This window comes from Melanerpes formicivorus, unplaced genomic scaffold, assembly GCF_026170545.1.
Source record: "Melanerpes formicivorus ecotype bairdi unplaced genomic scaffold, bMelFor1.0.p_v2 SCAF_217, whole genome shotgun sequence".
NCBI lineage: Eukaryota > Metazoa > Chordata > Aves > Piciformes > Picidae > Melanerpes > Melanerpes formicivorus.
This window is the reverse complement of record NW_027142569.1, coordinates 305,001-315,000: the sequence shown is the minus strand read 5'-3', so window position 1 is coordinate 315,000 and position 10,000 is coordinate 305,001.

Genomic DNA, 10,000 nt, shown 5'->3' with positions numbered 1-10,000 from the left:
CGAGGACGACACCTCACACGCGACGGGAAGCGAAGTGGAAAGGAAGACCGCCCTTGCCCTGCCGGCCGGGGGCCCTTTCCGACGCGACCCGAAAGGCCTCATCGATCAACAAGGACGGAAGGAAAGGAAGCCAGCGGAGGCCCCACGGCCTCGCTCTTCTGGGACAGACACAGCCACGCGCACCCGCCACCGCCCTCGGGAGCAGCCAGCAGGCACGGGGCTCGGCGTGCGGGCAACACGCCGGAGGAGCAAACGGGGCGCCCTCCAGAGATGGGGGGGGGGGGGCAAGCTGCACCGGGCCGCACCGGCTCACAGGGCACCTCTGCCTCCCCGAAATGTGGGCTTGCATTTTCCCTCAAGCTGCACCGAGTTACATCTCCATCACGGGGCGCCCCTCTGGAGCCAGGAGGAAGCCGTGCTGGGGCACCGGCTTGCCCTCCTCCCCCCATGCCGGGCTCCATAGCATACGAGTGGCCAGTCACCGCCGCTGGCTTTTCCCTTAGATGCCGTGCCCCCGCGGGCTGCGGCTTTGGCCATGGGGGGGAACCCCCGTGAAGAGGGTCCAGTGCTGGGAACTCTCTCTGCCCCTTACCGGGCTCTCTCTCGCCGTGCCTGGACGGGCTTGCTTTCCATTCTTGGTGGGACCGACGCCGGCACCACGTCTCCCCGGCTTTCTCTGCCCCCGGGCCCCACCGGGCAAACTTCGCTTCGGGGGTTCCACACTTCGGCAGTGGCCGGCGCCAGCCACTCGTCAACTTTTTCTCTTCTCCCCTCTTTCGTTGCCGAGCCCGGGCTGGGCTCCGGCTCACGGACGAGCGAAACCCATCCAACACCGCTGAGGGTGCGCCAGCGGCCGCTCCAAACCGCCGCGCCTTTGCTCGGCCCCGCGGGTCCCCTCTCTGACCCGGGGGAAAGCCACCGAGAAGCCAGACGGACCCCTGCCCAGCCGCCTGGCGGGTGGCTTGGAGCAGCCGCTCGGCAGCGCTGCCCTGGGAGTGCTCGGCGTCACTCGTTCCCTCATATACGGAACTGGAGGGCCGTCAGCTCCGCGAGCGCACAACCAGCCGACCTCCGCCCAGCGGCAGGTCGCAGAAATCACGCCGGCTTGTACGATGACGTAGGCGGAGGCAGAGCGCAACAGCGACCCCTTGGCGACAAGCGCGATCTCCGCGGAGAGCACGTCTACTCGCCGAGGGAGAGCACGTCTACTCGCCGAGGGAGAGCACGTCTACTCGCCGAGGGAGAGCACGTCTACTCGCCCAGGGAGAGCACGTCTACTCGCCGAGGGAGAGCACGTCTACTCGCCGAGGGAGAGCACGTCTACTCGCCGAGGGAGAGCACGTCTACTCGCCGAGGGAGAGCACGTCTACTCGCCAAGGGAGAGCACGTCTACTCGCCCAGGGAGAGCACGTCTACTCGCCCAGGGAGAGCACGTCTACTCGCCCAGGGAGAGCACGTCTACTCGCCCAGGGAGAGCACGTCTACTCGCCGAGGGAGAGCACGTCTACTCGCCGAGGGAGAGCACGTCTACTCGCCGAGGGAGAGCACGTCTACTCGCCGAGGGAGAGCACGTCTACTCGCCGAGGGAGAGCACGTCTACTCGCCGAGGGAGAGCACGTCTACTCGCCGAGGGAGAGCACGTCTACTCGCCGAGGGAGAGCACGTCTACTCGCCGAGGGAGAGCACGTCTACTCGCCGAGGGAGAGCACGTCTACCTCCCGGCTGAGGGAGAGCACGGGGGGGGGGGACAAAGACAGGCGGCAGCAGCTTCGGTGAACGTCACCCGGGAGGCGACCGGGGCTGTCCCGGGGCAGTCCCGGGAAGCCGGCGTCCGGCACAGGAAACCGTCAGCTGCCGGACCGGGGCGAATCCCGCGGCCACGGCAGGGGTGGGGGCTCGAAGACAGCCGGCAGCCGCTTCGGTGAACGTCACCCGGGAGGAGACTGGGGCCCTCCCGGGACCGTCCCGGGAAGACGACGTTCGGCACGAGATCCCGGCCGCGGCCGGACCGGCTCGAAGCCCCGCGGCCCCGGCACGGGGGAGGCCCAAAGACTGGCGGCAGCCGCTTCGCTGAACGTCACCCGGCCGGCGACCGGGGCCGTCCCGGGGCCGTCCCGGGATGCCGGCTTCCGGCACGGGGGTCCCGGCCGCGGCCGGAGCGGCTCGAATCCCCGCGGTCCCGGCAGCAGCCGGAGCCGCTCGCCGTTCGGGCTCCCGGCACCCTACGGATCCGCCGACTCGTTCGCGGGCGGCGGGGGGAGGCAGTGAAGGAGGTGCGGGCAGAAGCGGCAGCGGAGGCGGAGGGGGGGGGGGGTGCTCGGAGACAGCCGGCAGCCGCTTCGGTGAACGTCACCCGGGAGGCGACCGGGACCGGCCCGGGGCAGTCCCGGGAAGCCGGCGTCCGGCACAGGGAACCGTCAGCTGCCGGACCGGGGCGAATCCCCGCGGCCACGGCAGGGGTGGGGGCTCGAAGACAGCCGGCAGCCGCTTCGGTGAACGTCACCCGGGAGGAGACTGGGGCCATCCCGGGACCGTCCCGGGAAGACGACGTTCGGCACGAGATCCCGGCCCGCGGCCGGACCGGCTCGAAGCCCCCGCGGCCCCCGGCACGGGGGAGGCCCAAAGACTGGCGGCAGCCGCTTCGCTGAACGTCACCCGGCCGGCGACCGGGGGCCGTCCCGGGGCCGTCCCGGGATGCCGGCTTCCGGCACCGGGTCCCGGCCGCGGCCGGAGCGGCTCGAATCCCCGCGGTCCCGGCAGCAGCCGGAGCCGCTCGCCGTTCGGGCTCCCGGCACCCTACGGATCCGGCGACTCGTTCGCGGGCGGGGGGGGGAGGCAGTGAAGGAGGTGCGGGCAGAAGCGGCAGCGGAGGCGGAGGGGGGGGGGGTGCTCGGAGACAGCCGGCAGCCGCTTCGGTGAACGTCACCCGGGAGGCGACCGGGACCGGCCCGGGAAGCCATCGTCCGGCCCGGGATCCCGGCCGCGGCCGGACCGGCTCGAATCCCCGCGGCCCCGGCACGGGGGAGGCCCAAAGACTGGCGGCAGCCGCTTCGCTGAACGTCACCCGGCCGGCGACCGGGGCCGTCCCGGGGCCGTCCCGGGATGCCGGCTTCCGGCACGGGGGTCCCGGCCGCGGCCGGAGCGGCTCGAATCCCCGCGGTCCCGGGCAGCAGCCGGAGCCGCTCGCCGTTCGGGCTCCCGGCACCCTACGGATCCGGCGACTCGTTCGCGGGCGGCGGGGGGGAGGCAGTGAAGGAGGTGCGGGCAGAAGCGGCAGCGGAGGCGGAGGGGGGGGGGGCTCGAAGACAGCCGGCAGCCGCTTCGGTGAACGTCACCCGGCCGGCGACCGCGGGCCGTTCCGGGGCCGTCCCGGGAAGCCTGCGACAGGCACGGGGTCCCGGCCTCGGCCGGACCCGCACTGGGTGCCGCCGCCTCGGGCTCTCGGGACGGTATGGATCCGCCGACTCGTTCGCCGGCAGCGGGGGGAGGCAGTGGAGGGGGTGCGGGGAGAAGCGGCAGCGGAGGCGGAGGCGGGGGGGGGCTCGAAGGACAGCCGGCAGCCGCTTCGGTGAACGTCACCCGGGAGGCGACCGGGACCGGCCCGGGAAGCCATCGTCCGGCCCGGGATCCCGGCCGCGGCCGGACCGGCTCGAATCCCCGCGGCCCCGGCACGGGGGAGGCCCAAAGACTGGCGGCAGCCGCTTCGCTGAACGTCACCCGGCCGGCGACCGGGGCCGTCCCGGGGCCGTCCCGGGATGCCGGCTTCCGGCACGGGGTCCCGGCCGCGGCCGGAGCGGCTCGAATCCCCGCGGTCCCGGCAGCAGCCGGAGCCGCTCGCCGTTCGGGCTCCCGGCACCCTACGGATCCGCTCCGACTCGTTCGCGGGCGGCGGGGGGAGGCAGTGAAGGAGGTGCGGGCAGAAGCGGCAGCGGAGGCGGAGGGGGGGGGGGCTCGAAGACAGCCGGCAGCCGCTTCGGTGAACGTCACCCGGCCGGCGACCGCGGCCGTTCCGGGGCCGTCCCGGGAAGCCTGCGACAGGCACGGGGTCCCGGCCTCGGCCGGACCCGCACTGGGTGCCGCCGCCTCGGGCTCTCGGGACGGTATGGATCCGCCGACTCGTTCGCCGGCAGCGGGGGGAGGCAGTGGAGGGGGTGCGGGGAGAAGCGGCAGCGGAGGCGGAGGCGGGGGGGGGGCTCGAAGACAGCCGGCAGCCGCTTCGGTGAACGTCACCCGGGAGGCGACCGGGACCGGCCCGGGAAGCCATCGTCCGGCCCGGGATCCCGGCCGCGGCCGGACCGGCTCGAATCCCCGCGGCCCCGGCACGGGGGAGGCCCAAAGACTGGCGGCAGCCGCTTCGCTGAACGTCACCCGGCCGGCGACCGGGGCCGTCCCGGGGCCGTCCCGGGATGCCGGCTTCCGGCACGGGGTCCCGGCCGCGGCCGGAGCGGCTCGAAGCCCCGCGGTCCCGGCAGCAGCCGGAGCCGCTCGCCGTTCGGGCTCCCGGCACCCTACGGATCCGCCGACTCGTTCGCGGGCGGCGGGGGGAGGCAGTGAAGGAGGTGCGGGCAGAAGCGGCAGCGGAGGCGGAGGGGGGGGGGGCTCGAAGACAGCCGGCAGCCGCTTCGGTGAACGTCACCCGGCCGGCGACCGCGGCCGTTCCGGGGCCGTCCCGGGAAGCCTGCGACAGGCACGGGGTCCCGGCCTCGGCCGGACCCGCACTGGGTGCCGCCGCCTCGGGCTCTCGGGACGGTATGGATCCGCCGACTCGTTCGCCGGCAGCGGGGGGAGGCAGTGGAGGGGGTGCGGGGAGAAGCGGCAGCGGAGGCGGAGGCGGGGGGGGGGCTCGAAGACAGCCGGCAGCCGCTTCGGTGAACGTCACCCGGGAGGCGACCGGGACCGGCCCGGGAAGCCATCGTCCGGCCCGGGATCCCGGCCGCGGCCGGACCGGCTCGAATCCCCGCGGCCCCGGCACGGGGGAGGCCCAAAGACTGGCGGCAGCCGCTTCGCTGAACGTCACCCGGCCGGCGACCGGGGCCGTCCCGGGGCCGTCCCGGGATGCCGGCTTCCGGCACGGGGTCCCGGGCGCGGCCGGAGCGGCTCGAAGCCCCGCGGGTCCCGGCAGCAGCCGGAGCCGCTCGCCGTTCGGGCTCCCGGCACCCTACGGATCCGGCGACTCGTTCGCCGGCGGCGGGGGGAGGCAGTGGAGGCGGTGCGGGGAGAAGCGGCAGCGGAGGCGGAGGGGGGGCGGGGGGGACGATAGTGGCGGGGGGCGGGGGGTGCTCGAAGGCAGCCGGCAGCCGGTTCGGTGAACATTCGCCGGGGCGGGGGGGGCGACCTGTCCGTGCCCGGGGCAGCCCCGGGAAGCCGGCAGCCAGCACGGGGTCCCGGCAGCACCTGTTCCCTGCCCTGGGACTTGCCGTGCCCGGCGGCCGGTTGCCGGGTGGGGGGAGCGATGAGAGGCGGGGCGCAGCGGCCGGGGCAGCGCCGGGCGGCAGCGGGGGGCTGGGCGGATGGGGTAGGCGTCGAGCGGCAAGCCCTCGGCTGCAGCGAATGTTCGGCGGTGCGGGGGGGGGGGGGGGGGGACGGGACGACACGTTGGGGGCGCCGAGTCCGAGCCACCCCCGGCCCCAGGGGCGGCCGGAGGGGGAGGCCGGTGCCTGTCCCTGGGAGCTGCTGGGCGCCGGATGGCCGAGGGTGCGTCAGAAGCCGCCCGAGCGGTCGAGCAGGTCCTCCAGAAAGGCCTAGGGTGGCTTCGAGGGCCCCGGGAGCAGTCGAGGGAGGCCTCCAGGCAGGTCTGGAGTGGATGGGAGGCCTTCCAAAGCAGACAAGGGAGGCTGCCAGCAGGGCCTAGGCTGGCACTGCAGCCTGTAAATGGTTGGGGGGGGGGGCCTCTGGTGCGGCCTGGAGTCTCTGGGTGGCGTCCAGAGAGGTGCAAAAGATCCTCTGGTGCGGCCTGTGGTGGCTGAGAAGCCTGCAGAGCGTGCGGGGGAGGCTTCTGCTGCGGCCTGGGGTGGGTCGGAAGCCTGCAGAGCGTGCGGGAGAGGCTTCCGGTGCGGCCTGGGGTGGCTGAGAAGCCTGCAGAGCGTGCGGGGGAGGCTTCTGTTGGGGCCTGGGGTGGCTGAGAAGCCTGCAGAGCGTGCGGGAGAGGCTTCTGCTGCGGCCTGGGGTGGCTGAGAAGCCTGCAGAGCGTGCGGGGGAGGCTTCTGCTGCGGCCTGGGGTGGCTGAGAAGCCTGCAGAGCGTGCGGGGGAGGCTTCTGCTGCGGCCTGGGGTGGCTGAGAAGCCTGCAGAGCGTGCGGGGGAGGCTTCTGCTGCGGCCTGGGGTGGCTGAGAAGCCTGCAGAGCGTGCGGGGGAGGCTTCTGCTGCGGCCTGGGGTGGCTGAGAAGCCTGCAGAGCGTGCGGGGGAGGCTTCTGCTGCGGCCTGGGGTGGCTGAGAAGCCTGCAGAGCGTGCGGGGGAGGCTTCTGGTGCGGCCTGGGGTGGCTGAGAAGCCTGCAGAGCGTGCGGGGGAGGCTTCTGGTGCGGCCTGGGGTGGCTGAGAAGCCTGCAGAGCGTGCGGGGGAGGCTTCTGGTGCGGCCTGGGGTGGGACGGAAGCCTGCAGAGCGTGCGGGGGAGGCTTCTGGTGCGGCCTGGGTGGGACGGAAGCCTGCAGAGCGTGCGGGGGAGGCTTCTGGTGCGGCCTGGGGTGGGTCGGAAGCCTGCAGAGCGTGCGGGAGAGGCTTCTGCTGCGGCCTGGGGTGGGTCGGAAGCCTGCAGAGCGTGCGGGAGAGGCTTCTGTTGGGGCCTGGGGTGGCTGAGAAGCCTGCAGAGCGTGCGGGAGAGGCTTCTGCTGCGGCCTGGGGTGGCTGAGAAGCCTGCAGAGCTTGCGGGGAGAGGCTTCTGCTGCGGCCTGGGGTGGCTGAGAAGCCTGCAGAGCGTGCGGGAGAGGCTTCTGCTGCGGCCTGGGGTGGCTGAGAAGCCTGCAGAGCGTGCGGGAGAGGCTTCTGCTGCGGCCTGGGGTGGCTGAGAAGCCTGCAGAGCGTGCGGGAGAGGCTTCTGCTGCGGCCTGGGGTGGCTGAGAAGCCTGCAGAGCGTGCGGGAGAGGCTTCTGCTGCGGCCTGGGGTGGCTGAGAAGCCTGCAGGGCGTGCGGGAGAGGCTTCTGCTGCGGCCTGGGGTGGGTGGGAAGCCTGCAGAGCGTGCGGGGGGAGGCTTCTGGTGCGGCCTGGGGTGGCTGAGAAGCCTGCAGAGCGTGCGGGGGAGGCTTCTGGTGCGGCCTGGGGTGGCTGAGAAGCCTGAAGAGCGTGCGGGAGAGGCTTCTGGTGCGGCCTGGGGTGGCTGAGAAGCCTGCAGAGCGTGCGGGGGAGGCTTCTGGTGCGGCCTGGGGTGGCTGAGAAGCCTGAAGAGCGTGCGGGAGAGGCTTCTGCTGCGGCCTGGGGTGGCTGAGAAGCCTGCAGAGCGTGCGGGAGAGGCTTCTGCTGCGGCCTGGGGTGGCTGAGAAGCCTGCAGAGCGTGCGGGAGAGGCTTCTGCTGCGGCCTGGGGTGGCTGAGAAGCCTGCAGAGCGTGCGGGAGAGGCTTCTGCTGCGGCCCTGGGGTGGCTGAGAAGCCTGCAGGGCGTGCGGGAGAGGCTTCTGCTGCGGCCTGGGGTGGGTGGGAAGCCTGCAGAGCGTGCGGGGGAGGCTTCTGCTGCGGCCTGGGGTGGCTGAGAAGCCTGCAGAGCGTGCGGGGGAGGCTTCTGGTGCGGCCTGGGGTGGCTGAGAAGCCTGAAGAGCGTGCGGGGAGAGGCTTCTGGTGCGGCCTGGGGTGGCTGAGAAGCCTGCAGAGCGTGCGGGGGAGGCTTCTGGTGCGGCCTGGGGTGGCTGAGAAGCCTGAAGAGCGTGCGGGAGAGGCTTCTGCTGCGGCCTGGGGTGGCTGAGAAGCCTGCAGAGCGTGCGGGGGAGGCTTCTGGTGCGGCCTGGGGTGGCTGAGAAGCCTGCAGAGCGTGCGGGAGAGGCTTCTGCTGCGGCCTGGGGTGGCTGAGAAGCCTGCAGAGCGTGCGGGAGAGGCTTCTGGTGCGGCCTGGGGTGGCTGAGAAGCCTGCAGAGCGTGCGGGGGAGGCTTCTGGTGCGGCCTGGGGTGGCTGAGAAGCCTGAAGAGCGTGCGGGAGAGGCTTCTGCTGCGGCCTGGGGTGGCTGAGAAGCCTGCAGAGCGTGCGGGAGAGGCTTCTGGTGCGGCCTGGGGTGGCTGAGAAGCCTGCAGAGCGTGCGGGGGAGGCTTCTGGTGCGGCCTGGGGTGGCTGAGAAGCCTGCAGAGCGTGCGGGAGAGGCTTCTGGTGCGGCCTGGGGTGGCTGAGAAGCCTGCAGAGCGTGCGGGAGAGGCTTCTGCTGCGGCCTGGGGTGGCTGAGAAGCCTGCAGAGCGTGCGGGAGAGGCTTCTGCTGCGGCCTGGGGTGGGTCGGAAGCCTGCAGAGCGTGCGGGAGAGGCTTCTGCTGCGGCCTGGGGTGGGTCGGAAGCCTGCAGAGCTTGCGGGGGAGGCTTCTGCTGCGGCCTGGGGTGGGTCGGAAGCCTGCAGAGCTTGCGGGGGAGGCTTCTGCTGCGGCCTGGGGTGGGTCGGAAGCCTGCAGAGCATGCGGGGGAGGCTTCTGGTGCGGCCTGGGGTGGGTCGGAAGCCTGCAGAGCTTGCGGGGGAGGCTTCTGGTGCGGCCTGGGGTGGGTCGGAAGCCTGCAGAGCATGCGGGGGGAGGCTTCTGCTGCGGCCTGGGGTCTCTGGGTGGCCTCTAGAGAGGTGCAAAAGACCCTCTGGGTTGGGCTGGGGTGGCTCTTGGGACCCCTGCCACACAGTGGAGAGCGGCCTCCGGCCCGCCACCTGTGTCCCTGTGTGCCTGAGTGCCTGTGTCCCTGTGTCCCTGTGTCCCTGAGTGCCTGAGTGCCTGTGTCCCTGTGTCCCTGTGTCCCTGTGTCCCTGAGTGCCTGAGTGCCTGAGTGCCTGTGTCCCTGTGTCCTTGTGTCCCTGTGTCCCTGTGTCCCTGTGTGCCTGAGTGCCTGTGTCCCTGTGTCCCTGTCTGTGTACCTGTGTGCGAGAGTGTCCGGCACGCCACTCAGCGGCGGCGGGCAAGCAGGTAGGCGGGTGGGCGGGCCGGCGAGGGCCAGTGTGAGTTTGGGGGGTGGGAGGGGAGGCGGCAGCTGGAAGCGTCAGAGGAGGGGGCGTGGCTCCGGCTGGCCCCGGGAGCAGGTTCCCGGGACCGGGACCGGCTGGACCCGGCGGGTGGTTGATCCCGGGGCGGGGGGCAGAGGCGGCGGGAAGCGGCAGCTGCGTGTGCGGCGGGGGGGTGGAGGGCGAACCGCGGCGGGAAGCGGATGCTTCAGAGCAGGTTACGGGGGCGGGGACGGACGACACCACCTGTCCCCGCCCCGGGACGGGCTGGACCCGGCGCCCTGGACCCGGCGCCGTGTACCCGCCGCCGCCCCCGCCGCCGCCCCCCTCCGCCACCCCGGGACCCCGACGTTTTTTGGCGCCCGCGCCTTTTTTTGCTCCCCGCCTGCCCGCGCTGCCCCGGGCCCTCCCCCGGGGCGGGGCGGGAGGGAGGGACGGACGGACGGGTAGCCGGGGATCTCCGAGCGCGCGCCACCAGACCGAGGCGGGTCCCGGCGGCGGCGGCGGCGGCGGCGGCGGCGGCGGCAGCAAGCGACGGCGGGGGGGGCAGGCTAGGGAGAGAGGGGGAGCGGCATGCGGTAGGGCTGGGGGGTTTGTTTCGGGGGGGAGGGGTGGGGGGGGGGTGGCAGCGGTCAGCGAGAGCGGGGAGAGGGGGAGCGGCATGCGGTAGGGCTGGGGTGTTTTTGGGGGTGGGGGCGTTGGGGGGATTAGCGGGCGGGCGGGCAGCCGAGCCAAGCGGCAAGCCGGGGGGCGGGCGAGGGCGGCTTTAGGGCCGGAGGAGCGGAGCGCAACCTCCCCCGGGCAGGCTCCAGCGTGGAGAGCAGCAAGTTTTTGGGGGACGGGGGACGACGGACGGGAGGGGCAGCGGCGAGAGGCTAGCTGCGGCAAGG